The 21,113-nt window shown below is 45.0% G+C and overlaps 1 pseudogene; it reads right to left on the reverse strand.

Moving 5' to 3' along the window:
• Positions 1 to 6,458: 6,458 nt before the first annotated feature.
• LOC129506181 (protein disulfide-isomerase A6-like) lies at positions 6,459 to 16,179 on the reverse strand (annotated as a pseudogene).
• Between the last annotated feature and the right edge of the window lie 4,934 nt (positions 16,180 to 21,113).

Raw genomic sequence — 21,113 nt, forward strand, 5'->3', positions numbered from 1 at the left:
TACCTTTGTGGTACAGTCCACCTTTTGGTTCTATTTATAAATACTTTTTTTTTAAATCACTGAGCAGCTATGGGCATATCTTGATTAAAAGTATCAAACTTTAGGGTAGCCCGGGTTGGCTCAGTGGTTTAGCACTGTGTAGTGTTTAGCCTTCAGCCCAGGGCCTGATCCTGGAGACCCCGGATTGAGTCCCACATCGGGCTCCCTGCGTGGAGCCTGCTTCTCCCTCTGCCTGTGTCTCTGCCTCTCTCTGTGTCTCTCATGAATAAATAAATAAAATATTTTATAAAAAAAAGTATCAAACTTTAAACAAATGGTCCTTTTGGGTACATCTGATACAAATCATCAAAGAAATGTAAAGCATTATATGATGGAAAAACAGGAGCCTAATTCTGCTCTTATGAAACTCAAGTGTAAAGAAACTGCCCTGCATCTAGCTTCAGGAGACTTTGGTTTGAAATCACTCTTGGCCACCTTGAACCAGTAACCTAACTTTCCTGAACTTCAGCTCCTCAGTAAGGAATGGTGTCCTAACACCTACCTAACAGGGATATTGTGGGAATTAAATATAGTCGTGTTCCCATTACATGTTTGTTGGATTAATCCATGGCCATTGAACCAGTTTCTCTATTTATTTAGAGCGTTCCCAATACTTTTTAAATTCTTTTCACAAATAGTTATTTAGAACGAACCATGAGAAGCCCGTGTTCTGTGGTGGGAGAAAGTAGTGAACAAGATGCTTGCTGTCCTTTTTCTCATGAAGTTGACAGTCTCGAGAGGAACATAGGCTCCTAATCAGATCGTTACAATGAGGGGTGCCAAGTGCTCTGGTGTGAGAAGAATTTTTTTTACTGCTCATGTTGTATTCACCCCAAATCTGCAGCGATGTGGCTCTGAGAACCTGTAAGCCCAGGAAATGGCAGTGCTGGGCAATCTCAGGGAAGGACTGTGCTACCTGACAGAGCCATTCTGAGGCTCAGAATAATGGTTGGTGCCCTCTATGACCCAACCCAGGAATGTAAGAACAGCCATGCCTCATTTACCTGAGCAGCTGATGAAAGCTTTTCTTCCCTTGGGTGCCTGGGTGGCTTAGTGGTTGAGCGTCTGCTTTTCGCTCAGGTCGTGATCCTGGGGTCCTGGAATGGAGTCCCACATAAGGGCTCCCTGCTCAGCGGGGAGCCTGCTTTGCCCTCTGCCTCTCTCTGTGTGTCTCCCGTGAATAAATAAATAAAATCTGCAAAAAATTTTTTTCTTTCCTTATGAGATTTTTGGAGGTTAGTTTTTGTACCTTCAAGACAACAGATTAGAGTCAGCCCTTGCTTTATCTTTTTAAAAAACAATAACAGTTTATTGAAGTAAAATTAGCATACCATAAAATTCACTCATTTTAAATGTGCAATTCAATGATTTTTTAGTAGATTTACGAAGTTGTGCAACCGTCACCACAATCTAGTTTGAGAACATTTTCCATTCACCCCTGAAAGAAACCTCATGCGCATTTGCAGCCATTCCCTGTACTCACCCCCACTCCCAGACAACAACTAATCTGTTTTCTGTCTTGATAGATTTGTGTGTTTTGGACATTTCATGTAAACGGAATCAACAATATGTGGTCGTTCATGTCTGGCTTCCTTCACTAGGCGTAATGTAGATGAGATGCATCCATGTCGCAATATGCACCTGCACCTTTACTGCTGATTGGTATTCTATTGTATGGGTATTCTTCAAGTTAGCCATTCACCCCAGCTGATGCACATTTGGATTGTTTCCACTTTCTGGCAACTATCCTTGATTTCTCTTAGCCCTTCTGTGAACGGATCTCATTTTCAACAGAATATCCTTGGTTTTGCCCCATGTGCAAAACACAATGGCTTTAAATCCTTTAAGCATCATTCTCAAGTGGATTTCATTTTGTTTTTGCCTTGGATCATCTTCTTCTGAGTAGTCTCTATATTTCTTCTCCTTTCCCTATCACTCCTCCCTTTTCCCTCACTCCACTGTCACTCTCTCTTAGCAGCTGGTTATAGCACACCCAGCATGGTTCACTGACAAGAATGATAAGTGACAAGCCAGAAAACCTGTGTGTAAGTTTGGGTTCAAGTCTACTGTTAGCAAGACCCTCTGTGATTTCATTTAACTCCCTCAGTTACTTCATTTGAGGGAGATAGGCTAGAACAATTTTATGTTTTTCTTTGGGCAGTATCACTTTCTTTAAATCTTAGAGGAATTGGGGATCCCTGGGTGGCTCAGTGGTTTAGTGCCTGCCTTTGGCCCAGGGCACGATCCTGGAGTCCCAGGATTGAGTCCCACATCGGGCTCCCAGCATGGAGCCTGCTTCTCCCTCCTCCAGTGTCTCTGCCTTCTCTCTCTCTCTCTCTCTAATAAATAAATAAATAAATAAATAAATAAATAAATAAATAAATAAATAAATAAATCTTAAAAAAATCTTAGTGGAACCCTCATGCATAACATTAAATTGATAAACAGTTTGAAGTGAGGGGTGAAGTTTGGGCTTCTGTGGAGCTCCGAGCTCTGGAGCACATAGTTTGAAATGCCCTGAGCTAGTTCCAACCTAAGAGTCTATGAAAGTGTTTTTATTTTTTAATTATTTTTTAAAGATTTTATTTATTTATTCATGAGAGACACAAAGAAAGAGGCAGAGACACAGGCAGAGAGAGGCAGGCTCCCTGCCAGGAACCTGATATGGAACTCTACCCCAGGACCCTGGGATCATGACCTGAGCCAAAGGCAGGGGCAGACACTCAACCACTGAGCCACTAAGCGTCCCTATGAAAGTGTTTTTAAACCCTCGGATTATCCTAGCCCCTTCCAGTATAGTTATATAGAAGGAAACAGGCAGGGGTAGTGGCAAAAGCACTGGACCTAAGAATCAAAAGATCTGGCTGCAACACTTGACTTGTGTGATCTTGGGCAAATTATTTGACTTGAATCATGGTAATACATACAATGATGTCACAACATATGCACATTTAACAGGAATTCAAGGCTACACTTGGCACAAAGAGAAATTTTGTTATTACATTGGCCCTGATTCTGTTTGCCCTCAGCTCCATTTCTCACCCCTCAACCTTGGGCTCTCTGCCTTGGGCAGTGGGGCCGAACCCCACAGGCTGCATCTTTCAAGTGTGTTCCACCAATGTGAGGTGCTACTGGAGACCAGAGGGCAGGAAGGACAGGGTAGGGTATTTCTTCCTCTCCTTTTTCTCTTGGGTGGCATCTTTATGGCTCCATTTCCTGATGAACTGGCCCACCTCATCCCAGTTTAACTCCAATGATCCCAGCCCCTGGGTTCTGGTGATACCTCCGGTTTCTGTTTTCCTTTAGTCAAGGAGTGGTAGAGGCTTCCAGAAATTGGGAACCTCTAGTTCGCTTCACTATCTTTTGTTTGGCTTCTCAACTTTCTTCTTCTAAACATTTCTATCACTTATGTAAACAATTTCCTATACTGAAGCCCCTCTATTTAAATACCTAGCGTGGTTTCTGTTTTCCTGCCTGGACCCTGCCTGCTGCAACAGATGCTTGGTGGAATGGAGAGGGAAAGAATAAGCATCTGAACATGGTTGGCAACTTTGCTAACCATTCCGCTCCATAAATCCATGCCCCCAAGTGAGGTGGGGTGGGAGACACGAGACCCCCAGGCTTAGTACCCATTATTGGGCTTAAAGTCAGGGAATGTTTTGTTATACCCAGCTCTCTAAAGATAAGTTAACTTATTTACATAGACCCCAAACCACTCGTTCTGTATTTTATAGTCAGGAAATGTCAAGTAGATGTGTGTGATTTGATCTTTCCAGGTGGTTACAGAACTTTAACCCCCTTAGAAGACAAAACGCTGCTGAAAATCACCACAAGAGTATGAGGATCAGATGAAACAGTATGAGTGAGAGTACCTTATGAACTGTGAAGTTTCAAACAAATATAGGGCATTACTATTACTTATATTCCAAGGCCAAGTCTTCCAGGAACAATCCGATTTGGTATCATCTTTTTATGGGACTTAAGGCGTAACTTTGGAGACTTTGCTAGAGTTCTCCATGGCTTTATACAAATACTCCACAGGGAAGACAAGGAGAGCTCATTTAACCTCAGTTCACAGTTTTATTCTTTTACTAGAGAGACAAAAAAAAAGTAATATTCTTTTCTGTAAAACTCATTGAAATTTATGGAATCATAAAAAGGCATCACTCTTTATCTTGGAGATGAAATTGGTTTGGGGAAAAGTATGAAATTTTTGGCTTTACTTGCTAAGTGCACAATGCCAAGTTAACGTTTCTTAGTATTTCCCTGCATCATCCTTGTCAAATTAACCCTAAGCTTAAATTAGAAAAGGAAAAAAAGTTTAAATTCCATTTTTCTCTTTCTCAAGGCGGAAAAGTGATTCTTTTTTTGACAGCTACGGGATTTTCACATTGCTGCACTAAACCACAAATTATATTAATGTGAACTAAGCCCCACAAATTTCTTCCTTTCAAAAGGTGGATCTTGTGGACATCTATTTTGAACGAATAAATGTCTTAAGCCTTTGTTCAAATCTTTAATGAAATTGCTTTACTGGACTGTCTTTTAGGACCAAGGGCTGAACATTCTTTTTGATTCTCAGAGGTAAAGGAACTAGTGAAGCTAACGGCACACTAATACAAACTGGCCTGTTCAAGTTACTAATTTTCAGTTTATAAAATAATGATGATGATGATGCTGGTGATGATAATGACAATAAGCCCCATAAGATTGCTGTCTTGGCTTTCTAAAACTAGAATTAAGAAAGAGTTGCTAGCTAAACTTCATAAAATGTGTTCCCTGATTGCTGTGTTTGATGAATTTGTCTGTAACACATAGCCAGCTAGCCCCACATAGTGCTGAAATACCCCTCTTTTTGCTTGATCTTTATATTGGCTGCTAACTCAGCAATAGATCTGAATTTCTGTGTAGGTGTTCAGGCTTTATATTTTTCCAGTGTCTCAAAAAATGTAATAAAGAGCCCCAAATCAATTTTTTGAATAGTTTGAAATGCAGTCTTTTCTCCTGAGACAAGCACTGACTGACGGATGTGGCTAGATGCCTGCCACCTGTGGGGAGGGAGAAAGGGTGGGAGGGGGAAGGGTGGAGAAGGATGGGGAGGGACAAGCAGGGTCTGTTCTGTTTCACACAAGGCCAAAATCTTATAATACATGCCATGTAATCAGGCTAAGGACAAATAATCCCCATGAATAAATTTACAGTGAATTGACCTACATTTCACATTAGATAAAGCACACTTAAGTCATTAAATGAATTTCTCCCTCTGGTTCATTAGTTCTCAGCATGCTCTGATCCTTTACCCATTTGTCATATAGCTCATGAAAGCTGAATATGGGAAAAAGAAACTAAATCATTGCATGCATCCCTTTACCAGGTCAGGACATGTTCCCCATAGAGGAATTATTATGATGTTGGAGATTGACTGGTTCTCCTCTTGTTCTTGGCTAAAAGACAGAGAAGCTACATTCAATGTATTGGCCTGATGGCATTCTGCCAAACATTGTGCACATTAGCAATGATGTGCCCATGCTCACATTTACCCAGGAGCCTCTAGTTCTAAGAGCTTAGATTCAGCATTATGAGAGCCCTCGAGAGTGGATCTAGTGACAGTTAAGAATTAAAGAGGTTGGCCTTTTAAAAAATTCTCACTTGCAACTCAAACACACTCTCTTTCTTCTCATTGGGTAAAGATGGGGTAGAGGGAAATATCATGAGTCAGCCTCGGGTAGTATTTGCCACGCCAGGTGGAAGTATCTTTTTTTTTTTTTTTTTAAGTAGACTCCACTAGTGTGGGGCTTAAGCTCATGACCCTGAGATCAAGACTTGAGCTGAAATCAAGAGTTAGGCGCTTGACCAACTTTGCCACCCAGGTACACCAAGCAGATATATTTTCAAAGTGCATTACCCTTCTTGGCGTGGAACTCATAGTGTTTCACCAAGCTGCTGGTCTGGCTTTGGAAAGTCTGAGAAACAAACCAACAATATAATATTAACAGTTGAGTGCAGTGGTTTTTTTTTTTCATTATCCAAAATATTATTTTATTTTTTAATGAAAAAAAAGGCATTAATATTCAAATGAAAGAATCACACTAAAAAACTTAATAATATAAGAAACATCCTCCAAGAACATTCAAGCTGCAGTCAGAGGGAGGGAAAAGTATGTCAACAGCCCACGAGTTTTCCTCAAAATATTACTTGATAGAATACAACCCAATTCGCCGGCTACAACAATTCATAGAATTTTTCATTGTTTTCTTGAGCTGCAAAGTTCACTGTTGCAGTGTTTTCACAGGACCAATCAAATGCTACTTCTTGGTTCAAAAGGCCACTGGTAGACTTATCTGAGTGTGAAGAATGTTCCTTCATCGCTGGGGAGATCCGCTCCCAAGAAAAGAAAACTGAAGTCTGTGCCAAGCCTCTCACAGCTCATCTCTTTCCAGATTGTCCAGCTCCACGTCCCTGAGGTCAGTGTGGTCTTCCACGGGAAGCTCTCCATCCTTGCAGTCCCAAGGCTCTGGGTGCTGATGGCAGGTGAAAGCCCCACTTCCGACGGGAGCTGTAGATCCACACCCAAAAGAGAAACTCGTTAGTGCCTTGCTCGCTGAAAGATCCTTTTAGAAGAGCAACTTTCATCTTGCGGGCATTAATGACTCCGTGGCAGGGTATCCAAGCCCTCCGATCCCCAGTGCATTTTCAAGTTCCTCCTGGGCTCCAGCTTCTGCCCACAGCCACCCCCACATTTTCTTTTTGTATTTGCCTGCCAGCTTCAAAAGAACTTCTAAGTAAGAATTTCTGCCAGCAGCTCGGGTGTCCAGAATGTGGGGCCCCACGGCCACGACACCCTGATGCTCCTTGCGGGTCTCAGAGATGTTCTCATTGACATCTCAGGCAGCGTATCTCAGGTGGTCTCAGACAACGAATCCGGGGCGGGGGACGTGAGGTCGGATCGTGTGGGTCCCCCATCATAGTCCACGGGAGACTGTCCCTTCTGAAATATCTCGATTGTAGGGAATGCCCTGAGCCCGCATCGGCTGGCTGGAGGCTGGTTACCCGCCGTGGCCTCCGCAGCGGCGAGCCCCCCCACCCCCCCAATCTGCTCTTCACCTCTGTGGCTGCAGCAGCCCATTCGGGCCGAGGCTTCTGCAGTGTCCACCCCAAGGAGCGTAGAATTCAACCATCCAAACATCGTCATTATCGAGGACGTTCTTACTGCAGCTCGATCACATCCTTCTTATTAGAACTTTCACTCCTACCTGGTTTTCCAGAGCTGCACCCCCCACCCCTCCCTGCAAGGCGGTCCCTCACCAGCTGGCGCAGAGCCCAAGAGCAGCTTCGACAGCGGCTTCTCCAGGTCTGCTCCCCAGAAGATTTTCTGGTCTGTTTTCCTTGGATCCAAAAATCTTAATGGCAGGAAATCCCTGAATGCCATATTGACCTCCCAGAGACTGGCGTTTATCTGCCTCCACTGCACCGACTTTGACAACATCTTTTAATGCCGTTGCTACTTCCATTCTGGTGTCAACCTCTGGCAGTGGCCACCACGGAGCCTAGAATTCTTTCTTTTTTTTTTAATTTTTTAAATTTATTTATGATAGTCAGAGAGAGAGAGAGAGAGACAGAGAGAGAAGCAGGCTCCATGCATCGGGAGCCCGACGTGGGATTCGATCCCGGGTCGCCAGAATCGCGCCCTGGGCCAAAGGCAGGCGCCAAACCGCTGCGCCACCCAGGGATCCCCCCCGGAGCCTAGAATTCTACTAGTAACTTCCCGTTTGAAATTTGATGGTGTTAGTTCAATCACATCGTCACTGGAGGACTAAAGACTGTTTGCTGCTCAGAAGAAGGTGCAGCTCATGAGACCTGTTACTTCCTTTTTAGCATCTACGAAGATGATCGTATTTCTTTTTATCTATCGATACAATAAACTGTGAAACTGCCCTGTGTTCTAAGGCAGTGTGTGTGCATCATCACAGTCACATTTACATGTTTTGTAGATAGTATCTGGAAGATTCCAAATGGAACTTTTTTGAATAGCTCGACGGTAAATTTCCAGCACCAGGCGAGCCATGCCGAGCGCCTGGGCCGCTGCATAGTCCAGCTGTCGCCTGAGCTCGAGTACAGTGTTTTAATACATAAGGTCACACACACAGCAATGCTCTAAGGTACAGACAGGAGCTCTGCAAAGAAGGAAAAAAGAAACCCTCATAAACAGGACTCATTATGTGTCATCAATGGCTGCCCCCAAAACTTATGGGATCTCAGCATTACTAGAGATATAAACCATTAAAGAAAGGAAGTATGCTAGCAAGACCAAAGCTGCGATATTTGTCCAGAATTTTGGTCAGTACCGTAAGAGGGACATAGGCAAAGTACAGCATGTTCAGAGGTGAGTAATGTAAGCGATGCTTATAAAAAAAATTGACTCTGTTAAAATAACATAGCTGAGCTGAGGGCTAGAGATACAGAGATGAATATGAAACCCTCCCTGCCCTCAAGGAATTTATAGCTAGGAATGGCTGAAAAAAAGTGACAGTTGGGGATCCCTGGGTGGCTCAGCAGTTTGGCACCTGCCTTGGGCCCAGGGCATGATCCTGGAGTGCGGGATTGAGTTCCACGTCGGGCTCCCTGCAAGGAGTCTGCTTCTCCCTCTATCTGTGTCTCTGCCTCTCTCTATGGGTCTCTCATGAATAAATAAATAAAATCTTTTAAAAATCTGAAAATGTGTAGTTTAGGTAAGAAGAAGACTGTAAGTGCTCAAATATTTGAAAAATCATCATATAGAGGAATTAGTTCCATTCTATGTGTTGCTAAGGGTAGAATTAAATACAGTGGGTAGAAGCCACAAAGATTCATTTTAGCTCAATATGAACAAATGGGATTGAAATTTCCAAGAGTGAGAGGTATCTAAATGTATAATGAACAGCTTGAAGAAATTGTGAGGTCCAGATTCTTAGGTGTTTAAGAAGACCTTTGACCTCTTGACAGGAAAGTAGGGGTGGTGGACTTGGTGATGGGGATGTATGCTCACCTACTCATTCACTATTTACCCTACTATGTACCAGTACATCAGGTCCACTACTATGTCCCAAATTTTATGGATATACTGGCGAGAAAAACCCAAAACGCTTCTCTTAAGGAGCTTAAGCCTAGAAGGAAGAGACAAACATGGATCAAATAATCACAGAAATATATGGAAAACTGCAACCGAGAAGTGTTTGGATAGAAAGGCACATGGTATTACAAAAGCAGACAGATGGATGTTTGACCTTGTTGGGAAGGTCAGGGAAGACTTTAATGAGAAACTTTCAACTAAACTCACATCCAAAGGGGGAGAGGGAATAGAAAGGGTCATTCCAGGCAGAATGACAGACAGTGCCATGTCCTATGGTGGGAAGACACCTCTTAGGTAGTGGCATCTCCATGACCTTTCACATTCTTTTTTACAGTATTTTACTGAATGGGTAATACATAAATGGAACAAAGTTAAAAACCAGGAAAGGGCATGGAGTGAAAGGAAGTCTTCATTTCTGCTCTGACTTTCCAGAGACAGTGAATTCACCAGGTTTTTCTGATCCTTCCGGAAGCATTAGATGCATCGAACAGCATTCCTTTCTCTTGCCTCCATGAAATTGTAGCACACTGTACACCATTCTACATCTTGCTTTATTCTCCAGATGGTAGGTCTTGAGGTTCATACAGTACATTTAGAGCTACCTTACAGGATTTTTTTGGAAGCCACACAGCAATGCATTGAAGAAAGCCCCATTGTTTATTTAGTCTCTCCTTTAGGAGGATTGTAGGCAACACAGTGATGAATATTCTTCTATGTACACAATTTTGCATATTTTTATTATATCCATAATGAAAATTTTGTGATTTTTTATTAAAAATATTTCATACGGGATCCCTGGGTGGCGCAGTGGTTTGGCGCCTGCCTTTGGCCCAGGGCGCGATCCTGGAGACCCGGGATCAAGTCCCACATCGGGCTCCCGGTGCATGGAGCCTGCTTCTCCCTCTGCCTGTGTCTCTCTCTCTCTCTCTGTGACTATCATAAATAAATAAATAAAAATTTAAAAATATTTCATACCATTTCTGATTATAAAAGTGATACATGCTTCTAGGGAAATATTTAAATATTGCAGAAATACATCATGCAGAATGTGAAAGTACCCAAGAATCCCGGCCTCCATAAATAACCACTAGATTACCTCTGCCTAGATGATTTCTAATCTAGAGTCATTGAAAAAGACGGGACATGTGGCACAAAAAGTAGATAGTAGATTCTGGAACATATGTCTCTATGGTTTGGGGCTCCCATGGGAAATAAGTTGCCGAAGAAAGTGCTGATGCATTCCTCTACTATATTAAGGCTTTAAAAAAATCTTTTTTATTTATTTATTTGAGAGAGAGAGAGAGAGCGCACGAGCAGAGGAAGGGGCAGAGGGAGAATCTTGAGCAGGCTCCCTGCTGAGCACAGAGCCCCATATGGGGTTCTATCTCACCACCCTGAGATCATGATCCAAGCCAAAATCAAGAGCCAGGCACTTAACCAATTGAGCCACACAGGGGCCCCTATATTAGGTGTTTTTAACCTGGGTTCCATGGATGACTTTGGGATGTAGATTAATTCATCAACACATGTTTATTTTCCAAGGAAAGGATCTATAGCCGTCATCAAATTCTGAAAGGAATGTATGACCCCTAAAAGTTAAGAGCACCCACCAACAGAGAAAGGCCACCAGGTAAGTTTTATTTTGTTTCAGAGTGATTCTGATCTTGGCAGAGGGCTCTTCTAGGAGTTCCTCAAGTGCTGTAGAATTTGAACAAATTATTTAGCTTCATCTATAAAATAGGGATAGTACTAGTAACTCATAGGGTGGTTGTGAGGATTAAATACGTTAATATTCACAAGCACTTAGAAAAGTTTTTGCCAGATAACAAGACCTACATATGTATTTATAAAATAACTCTAGTGCACATATCTCCTGCCTGCCCCAACGCCAATGAGAAAACCAAAGTGCATAAGTAAAGAACAGCAGACTCTTGACAAGCAGCCCAGACCTCCTGAATAATTTCTAATACCGAATCCTCCCCAGGGCAGCATGCTATCCCCATCCAGGGATCAAAATGTATCTAGGTCATTTGAGGAAGTAGCTAGGCAAGAGGATGTTGAAGCACTGGAATAAAATTCAATGTTAATTTTGCAGCTAGTGAGGCCAGTCTTTTACCATAAAAATGCAAATTATATGGGATAGATATATATATGCATGCATGCATACATAATACATATAATGTCATATTTCGGTAAAAAATTATTTAACTTTCAACTGAGGGATTTTTTTTTTAAAGAATTACTGTGCCTCTAAACCAAAATAGCTGAAAAGTCACAGTTAGGATGCGTAACCAGCAAGAATTAGGACTGCCTTATTTGTTCCTCACCACTAACCTCTTGCTAAAATACACACACACACTCATACTTCACACACACACATATACAAATATGTATTATTTTACATGTAGAATAATGCAATTGAACTATGCTATCTAAAAGGCACTGCTGCAAAGCCCCTGCACACTTTAATCCCAGGTCCTTTGTTTTTCTCCTTCCATCTCACAATGCAGTGCAATAGGGTCCCTGCCTTGCACTGACTAAATTTTCAGCAGGGAAATGAACTCAGTTCTGTCTCACATGTACTTACGGATCACCTAGTCTGTGCCAGGAGCCTTGCACAAAGCAAAGAGAAGTCAGATGGAGTTTCTGCATCGTAGCTTGTCTCTAAAATAAGGTGCTTGAACTAGATGGTTAATCCATCTTTTTCAAGCTCTGAGTTCTGTGATTCCTGTGATGTTGAAGTAAAACCAGGCAGTAATTTGCAACCAGAAACTCTTCAGAGATCATCAGTGGCCTTCCTGATGATGGAATGGCTGCATAAGCTCCATCCCCTCAAAGATGCTCCCTCCCACACTTGAATCATTAGCAATGTATCTCTAATACTAACAAGGTATCATGAATTATGATGTGCTACTTATACAGGGCTCCAAAATACAAGAACTCGTCACACAACAGTAGGTCCGAGAGCACTGCTAATCTCATTTCTATTTTCACAGGTATAAAAGCTGTACCTGTAGAACAGGGACTGAAACCCGGTGTGACCCCAGGTGACTCTATCTGCTCACACCACCACTGCACTTATGCAAGGCGATTGCATGCTGTCCCTGCTAAGCATCTGAGGCTTTCCTCCTTCCCGCGTGGGCAGGGCCAGTCCTTTGAGTTTGCTTTATTGTACCCACAACACCCTGTCCACATGCAGCAGACACCTGGGCCGCTCCGGGACAGGCCATGTCCCACATAGGATTGGCTGGCCCGCAGGGCTGCTCTTGGATGATCAGAGGTCTCTGGACAGGCCTAAGAGTAAGCAGTGAAAACATGCTCCTGCTCTCCTGTTCCCTGAGGCCCTGGCACCTGCCCTGGTGGCTCTCTTCCCCAGGCCGGAAGCAGATGCTTTGTCCATCTTATCCCAGCATCAGCAGACCCTGAACTGTTCCATTGAAACTCCCTGAAGAAGACTTGTTATCAGCTGAACTTGTTCTCTTTAAGGTTTTGATCTCAGCAAAGCTGAATGGGGCATTTCATGTGCTTCTGTGTATGGTTCTGAAAGGCATGCAGCGGGGGTGACGGGGGGGGGGGCCTGCAGGGCCAGCTTGTCACCTCGGTTGTCTGAGATGAGCTCTATAGTGACCGAGCTGAGGCCAGTCCCCTCGGGACATTTCCAATAGTAATAATAATATTATGTGCTGTTGCATTTATTTATTTTATTATGGTGGTGGGCATATTCTCCAAAGTCAAGCCACACTCAGCCGAATGGAAGGGGTTGGGGCTGGCATGACTGGCCCTCCCTTTTTTTTTTTTATAGATTTTATTTATTTATTCATGAGAGAGAGAGAGAGAGAGAGAGAGGCACAGGCAGAAGGAAGCAGGCCCCATGCAGGGAGCCTGACGTGGGACTCGATCCCGGGTCTCTAGGACCAGGCCCTGGGCTGAAGACAGTGCTAAACCACTGAGCCAGCCAGGCTGCCCATTTTTATTTATTTATTTATTTTAAGATTTTATATGACTGGCCCTCCTTTATGGCAGAGAGAAGGGAGGGTCAGGGATGGAAGCCCATTTAGTGGAGCTATTAAGTTGCAAAGTTGAGACAGGAATGCAGATCTCCTGGCATCAGGCCCTGTGATCTCTGGGTTTTGTCATCTATAGACCACCCTGTAGAGTTGGCTCCGAGACGCTCTCCTCCCTTTTGGTGATCCAGTACACTTCAACAGTCAGCCAGGAAACCCTGACCTGGTCATCAAGCTAAAACCCATCTTCCCGTACCGAAAGGCCCAAGTTCTGAAATTGCCCTCTTCTCCCTCCACCTAATCAAATCCCCCTGACTTTTGAAACAGATCACCACTCCAAGGAGAAAGCAAAGGGATGAAATGCATTTGTCGATAGATATGAATTAATAAATCATTATTTAATGTACTTGTCAGAGATACTTTGGAATCCCCAACCATAATAAGCGTCTCAAAGGGCAGAATTTCAAGAGCTATTTCTGGGCACACAGAATACATTGTAAGGTGTCTGCTTACCTCTTAAACTCCATTCTGGACACCCCACCACATGAATGCCTGGTTGGACCTGGAAAGAAGAGATTCTTCGGGCCAGGACATCATTTAAGTTCTGAGCCCATGAGCAATGACAACCCTGGAAGTAGATAGGATGCAAAAGATCTATATCCAATGCAAGTGTGGACAACGAATTGACGTGCGAGCCCCAGCTGCTGACACCAAAGTCAAGTGCATGGCACTGGGTCCAACTGCTGGGCTGAGGCTCTGTACACGTCTGAGTCATTCTAGAACCATTCGACCACATTCCTAGCACTGTGCCAACCAAGATGGTGAGGCTCCGCTCCTGTCCTCTGTTGCCCTCACTCCCTTGCCCTGCTTGTTCTGGAAACCCAGCAACTCTTCTGCAGCAAGGTAGCACTAGAGGATCTGCTCTGAGACTCTGGGGCTCCTGCCAGGCTTCTAACTTCTCAGCAGGAATCTTGGATCTCATTGGTTTACATATTCCCCTAAGCACAAAACTAAGTCCCCAGACCCCATTTCCTCTCCACCAACCACTACTATGTGTCTTTCCAGATTAGGTCTGAGCCTCCTGCTTCCTTTCCTCATGTGAACTGAAAGTATACACTTGACAACAGGTTCATCTTCTTTCCTGTCTGCCCCAACTTTCAGCTTCATCTAGCAGTGTCCTCCCAATGCCCAGACACTCCCTTCCATGCCAGGAGACCTTCCCCTAACATGCCATCAGAAGCCTCCCTGTCAGGAGTACGCTTGCTAACGTTAGCTGGGCACTGACCATAGCTCCGGCACCATGCTAAATGCTTGGCTTCAGTTATCTCATTTAATCCTCCTAATAAACTAATAACGTCAGTGCCAGTATTACCACTTTTACAAGGGAGGAAACATGCACAGCCCATGAAGTAATTTGCCCCAAATCACATAGTTGGAAAGTGGAGGAAATTGGGTGTTCTTGTGAATACCAACAATGCTCCAGCGCACAGCCTTGTGCTTTTATTTTTGCAAGCTGTTGAATAAATTCTTTGAAGTGGAATGAATGATGGGGTCAGACAGAATAAGAAACTGAAAACAAATGTTGCCACATATATTACTACCAAACTGTTCATAATCTTCATCTATAAAGAGATACAAAAAAAATCACTGGGATAAAATAAGTAATATAAAGGGGAAAAAAAGAAAGCGCATTAAACATTTTAATAACTTTTTCCAAATTACCTACAAAAATGATTGTACAAATTACACCCCCATCAGTGATGTGTGAGAGCACCTGTTGGCCGGTGTCCTTGCCAATAGTGAAATTTTTAATCCAGTATCTTTGTCCTTTTGATTAAGTAAGTGATCTTGTTTTAACTTCTAGTCTTTCGTTAATGGTGAGTTTGTGCATAATCTCATGTTCATTGGCCAGTTACAGTTTTCCACGCAGATATAAACAACAGTAGTACAAAACAGAACTGATTTCTCTGACAAAAATCTGCATTTCCTTTATTGCCTGCAAGTTGATGGCATGATCATTCACCAATTACTCAAAACAGCAACCTAGGAACAGACTTTGGTTCTTCCCCTTCCCTCTACAGCTGGTCAAACAAGTGGCAAGGATTGCACCTCATAAATGCCCCCAGGATGGGCTCCTCCTTATAGTCCCTGTGGCTCCCCTGATGCCGCAGTCCCTGGGCACCGCTGTGGAGAGATCTACTGCAGTGCCCATAGGGGTCGGTCGGTGCTGTTATCCCGAGTGAACCTGTGCTCCCCAGTTCCCACCCCACCGTGAGACAGGATGAATTCCCCAGCCCCCCTCTCCATTGCCCCCCCAGGACTCCCTCTCCTTGCTTTCTCTTTCCTACACTCCCAAGGCCTTCCCACATCCCCCAACCTTGTGTGGAACACTGCCTCGCTGCAAGCCCACCTCCCACCTCTGGGACCTGAGGAAGCCCCTGCAAGGTCAGAGAGCCCAGGGCAAGGCCACACTGACTGGGAAGTCACATTGTGATCCCGGGTCTCTCTGGGACTGTGGCCCTGGCTAGCCTCCTCTCTTGTCTTTCTCTGTATCTGTTTGCTCCTCCCTTTCTTTGGGCTCCCCTCCCCTCTTCTGCTCCTATTTCCTGGCATCTCTGCTTTACAGTCTTTCTTCCTCCATCTTTTCCCATTTGTGTCTCTGTTCCTCTTCTCGGGGGCACATCTGAGTGCCCCCTTGCTTCCTTGGGGTCCCAGAGAAGAGGCAGGAGGCGAAGGTCACCATCAGGTCCTCCACTGCAGGCAGATGACACCTGCTACTTGTCCTTGTCTGTCTTGGGAGAAGCAAGCAGTGCTCCCCCCTAGAGCTGCGTCTGCCAGTCCTCAGGCTCGCCATTCCCCTTCGTCCTCAGGAGTCTTCCTCCTCACCCCAGAGGGACATCACCTGAATCCCTGCTCTCCCCGTTTTCCTGAGGCAGCTCTGTCCCGCTCCTGAAACCAGCCAGAAGGACCTCTGTCCTGGACCATCGACTCTTTGGGGCCCCTCAGCCAGCACACCCCTTTCTCCATCCCCACTCTGTTCCCAAGAATATAAGGATGGCCCCAGCCCTCCGCACCCCTTCTCACTGGACAATGGGGTACCCTGATAGCTGGCTTCACTCTGATCTTTTTCAGAAGGAAGCTGACTTTCTTTATGGTGCTTTTTTTTTTAAGATCTTATTTATTTATTTGAGAGAGCATGAGCAGAGAGAGGGGCAGAGGGAGAGGGACAAGCAGATATCCTGCCGAGCAGGGAGCCCGACATGGGCCTCGATCCCAGGACCATGGGGATCAGCCTGAGCCAAAAGCAGACACTTAACCGAATGAGCCACCCAGGTTCCCCGGTGCTAACTTTATAAAATGTTTTTTTTCTTAAAACATCTCTAAGCACGGGGATCCCTGGGTGGCGCAGCGGTTTGGCGCCTGCCTTTGGCCCAGGGCGCGATCCTGGAGACCCGGGATCGAATCCCACATCGGGCTCCCAGTGCATGGAGCCTGCTTCTCTCTCTCCCTATGTCTCTGCCTCTCTCTCTCTCTCTCTCTGTGACTATCATAAAATAAAAAATCAATAAAAAATAAAAACAAATTTTAAAAAGTCTTTAAAAAAATCTCTAAGCGCAAAAAAAAAAAAAATCTCTAAGCGCAAACGAAGTAAAGAATAGGGGGTGGAGGATGATGCTAAGAAATGAGGCAGGTGGGTTGGAGCAAAATTTCATTCTCTCAGCCTGGACCCAGAGCCCACTCTGGAGGTGCAAGGGGCTGTTTCTGAGGGAGGCAAAGAATCCAGTGGAATCCTTGGTGACCCTTTAGAGTTCCATTCCTGCGGTGAGCACATCTGTGGCCAGATGCGCGGGTGTAGAGAAATCCCAGGTCTTCACAGCAGGGGGTGAGGAGACTTCCCCAGGCTCAGGTTTACTCCCCACCTGCAGAGGCAGGGCTGCCAGGGCCCGCCTCACCCCTGGCTCCCCCTCTCCCCTGCTGGTAGGACAGTTGACAGCTCAGAGCTTCAGGGCAGCCCCAGCAGGGATTGAATAGCACCTCTTCCAGCCCAAACAGCTGTCCTGCTGCGTCCCCTCCTTGTTCCCTCCTCACCAGCCTGTTTAGGCCAGGTTTTCTTTCTGTTAGAAACACTTTTGTTCTCAGTTTTGTTGAATTTAACCGAGGATTGGATATTTAAAAACAAAGTCACCATCTGTTTTGTGATTTTTCTGAAGCCCGCTCACGGTATAAGCCTCTGCAGCTGGCTCCCATTTGCAGCACAGTTATAGGGTCTCCGCCACCCCAGTGTTTTCTTTGGCAGGCACCAGAATCACCCGGGGTATTTATTGAACATGTGTATACCTGGGCTGCTCCCCACACCTACTGAATCAAAATCTCCGGGTAGGAAGTGGGTATATATATATATTTTTAACAAGCTGCCCAGGGGGTTCTGTTGTAAAACAAGCTCAAGGGCACCTGGGTGGCTCAGTGGTTGAGTGTCTGCCTTTGGTTCAGGTCATGATCCCGGGATCCTGGGATCCAGTCCTACATCGGGCTCCCTGCATGGAGCCTGCTTCTCCCTCTCTGTGTCTCTGCCTCTCTCTTTCTCTGTGTCTCTCATGAATAAATAAATAAAATCTTAAAAAACAAACAAACAAACAAGCTCAAACCAGTGACCTATAATAGAACGTGGGCTCTGGGTGAGAGGCTGAGGCTGTGGGCCTGCCTTTGCTGAGTGACTTTGGGAGAGTTACTTAACCACTCTGTGCTCCAGTTTTCTCATCTTAAATTGGGGCTGATAGAACTTCTGCGAGGGATTGTTGTAAGGAATGAACAAAGAAATGTGTGCAAATCTCTCCTAAAACACTGCCTTTAGGCAACAGATGCTTTATAAAGTAATTCTCAAGGCCTCAGCTGGTAAAGTGGGAGCTCTCAGGGTCCTGCCGGCTGTGATTAGGGGGTTTCATTTCCTCGAACAGGGTCTTTGTGATTGTGGCTGAGCTGGGCTGGAAACAGAAGGTGGTGAAAAATCCTGCTTTACCTGTATCTTTAAGTTTTCAAAACTACATATTTTTTCTTCCCACCCATGGGCAGCCCCCCTGGCAGGGTCTTGCTCTGCTCCTGTCCAGCCCTTTGACCCCTAGCAGAGGACACAGGAGAATGATGGAACATAAGAGAGCTAGCTCAGTAGCCCTGGCCTTCTCCTCCCAGCCAGCTCAGGCCAAAACATGCCTCCCCTGGAATTTGAATACTTCCTGAAATAGCAACACCAACCCCAAAGCTCCTGTGCTCCTACCTCCTCCTGGTGGAGACACAGCTTGTGCTTGCTTTATCCTACAGTAAACTCCCCAGACCTGTGTTTGACCATATGGTGGTGACCCTGTGCCTACAACAGGCTAAGCCCTTCATATATGACTTACCCAGCAACTCCACGAAACAGGTAATGTCATTATGCCTGTTTTTTAGCCAAGAGAACTAAGGTTTTGTGAAGTCCTGTCCCTTTTGCCTAAGTCCACACAGCTAACAGAGGTTGGGGGAGGATTTGAACCCAGGTCTCTGACCCTAGAATCTACTCTTACCCACTACAGTCTGCCTGGCAGGCATTTGCCTCTGTGTCCCCTTGCAGCATGTGGCCAATGAGCGATGCTGCAGGATGTTCCCTGCTTGTACTTTCTTTTTTTAAAAATATTTATTTATTTACTTATTCATGAGAGACAGACAGAGAGAGAGGCAGAGACACAGGCAGAAGAGATGCAGGCTCTTCAGAGGGAGCCTGATGCGGGACCTGATCCCACATCTGGGGATCACGCCAGATGAGCCACCCGGGGGTCCCCTTGCTTGTACTTTCCATCCTTTCCCGTCACCTCACAGAGGCACCACAGGCTTGTCGGTTACACAAAGCACCATGGTTTGACACAGCCTCTGGGTGGGCCTGAATCTCTTGCTAGCTGGGTGACCTTGGGCAAGTTAGTTAGCCTCTCTGGGCCTCAGTTTCTTCCTCTATAAAATCAGATTCATAAGACAGGTTATCATGGGGCTACCATGAGGATTGTGTATCTGGTTTAGCTCCGTGCCAGCACTAGGTATAAATAATATCACTTATATGTGTAGTCATTTATAACTATCCTACATCTTCATCTTTTAAGGCAGAGGTTGATAAACCACAGTCAGTGGGCCAAATTGAACCCCTCATGTTTGCATTATGGCCTGTGAGATAGGAACAGTTTTCACATTTTTAAATGGTTGAAAAACAATCAAAAGAATAATAATGTGGAGGGCCCGGGTGGGTCTGTGGTTTAGTGCCGCCTTTAGCCCAGGGCGTGATCCAGGAGACCTGGGATCGAGTCCTGCATCGGGCTCCCTGCATGGAGCCTGCTTCTCCCTCTGCCTATGTCTCTGCCTCCCTCTCTCTCTGGGTGTCTCTCATGATTTAAAAAAAAAAAAAAAGAATAATAATGTTTCATGACATGTGACAACATTATGTAATTTAAATTTCAGTGTCAGGGCACCTGGGTGGCTCAGTTGGTTAAGCGGCTGACTCTTGATTTCATCTCAGGTCATGATCTCAGAGTCCTGGGTTCTGCATCTGGCTTCATATTCAACGGGGACTCAGCTTGAGATTCTCTCCCACTCCCTCTCCCTCTGCCTATCCCCTGGCTCCCATGCTCTTGCTCTCTCTAAAATAAATAAGTAAATCTTTTTAAAAAAATAACTAAAAAATAAATTTCAGTGTCCAAAAACAAGGTCTTATTGAAATGTACCATGCTCACTCGTTTACATACGGCCTGTGGTTACTTTCGCTCTACAGTGCAGACTTACAGCTGTAATGGAGAATATATGGCAGCAAAACCAAAAATATTTACTATCTGATCCTTTACAGGACATGTTTGCCAATCCTTGTTGGGGGGCGGAGCATAAGGGCCAGGGCTGTCAGTAAGGAGGAACCCTCTGACCCTGAGCCCCTGACAGTACATGAAGACTGGCAAGGCTTCCATGGAGCTGCAGACCACAATGGAAGGGGTAGGTTGCGGAGTATTGGACAATGTAGCTTTTGGACACAATGAAGCAGCTGACGGAGGGAGTTGGGGCAGAAAAAATAAGATAAAGTTATCAGCTGGGACTCCAAGAGACCCGCCATCTTCTCCCAGCAAACACACTTCATCACTTCATTCCAAAACTTCCCAGCCTGCCTTCCATCTAATGAGATGATGTCATTAAGTCCTGGACAAGGACCTATAAGCCAAAGAGCAGGACCAGCTTCCAGAATGCTTCCTTAAAAACACGTAGCAGGTGTTCTTCACCCCGCCTTGGCTCTCTACTCTCCCCTGTGCCTGGGAGATAGCTGGAGTTCTAGAACCTATTTTGGATCATGAAGATATGAACCACTTCCTAGGGTTGGCAAACAGTGATCTGCAAGTAGGCTGGATCCCTAGGACTTTGAGGAAAGGAGCCACCACTCTTGGCCTAAATTGCTTACCTCCGGACATTAGTGTAAGAAAGAAAAAACAGGGGGCGCCTGAACATCTGCCTCTGGCTCAGGTCATGATCCTGGGGTCCTGGGATCAAGTCCCGCATTAGGCCCCCCGCAGGGAGTCTGCTTCTCCCTCTGCCTATGTTTCTGCCTCTCTCTGCGTCTCTCATGAATAAATAAATAAAATCTTAAAAAAAAAAAGAAAAAAGAAAACAAACACAGGAAACCCTTCTGTCAGTTGAAGCCACTGTTGTGTTGGAATTCTCATTCTAAGCCAGACTTAATCCTAACCAATACACTTCTCTTCTGGAGATGTGTTTCAGTGATAACTTCCTGTTTTCTTTCCTTTCTGGTTGTCCTTGACCTTCACTTTAATAGATTTTCCCTGTATCAACGTGTGGGGGAAGCTGTGTGCTGAGCGGACTGCGAGGAGCACAGGCATGCAGTTTCTGGTCTTGTGTCCCTCAGCTTGGCCAAGAATGATGCAATACCTTCCTTCAGTTTCGCCCTGAGC

This window comes from Nyctereutes procyonoides, unplaced genomic scaffold, assembly GCF_905146905.1.
Source record: "Nyctereutes procyonoides isolate TBG_1078 unplaced genomic scaffold, NYPRO_anot_genome, whole genome shotgun sequence".
NCBI lineage: Eukaryota > Metazoa > Chordata > Mammalia > Carnivora > Canidae > Nyctereutes > Nyctereutes procyonoides.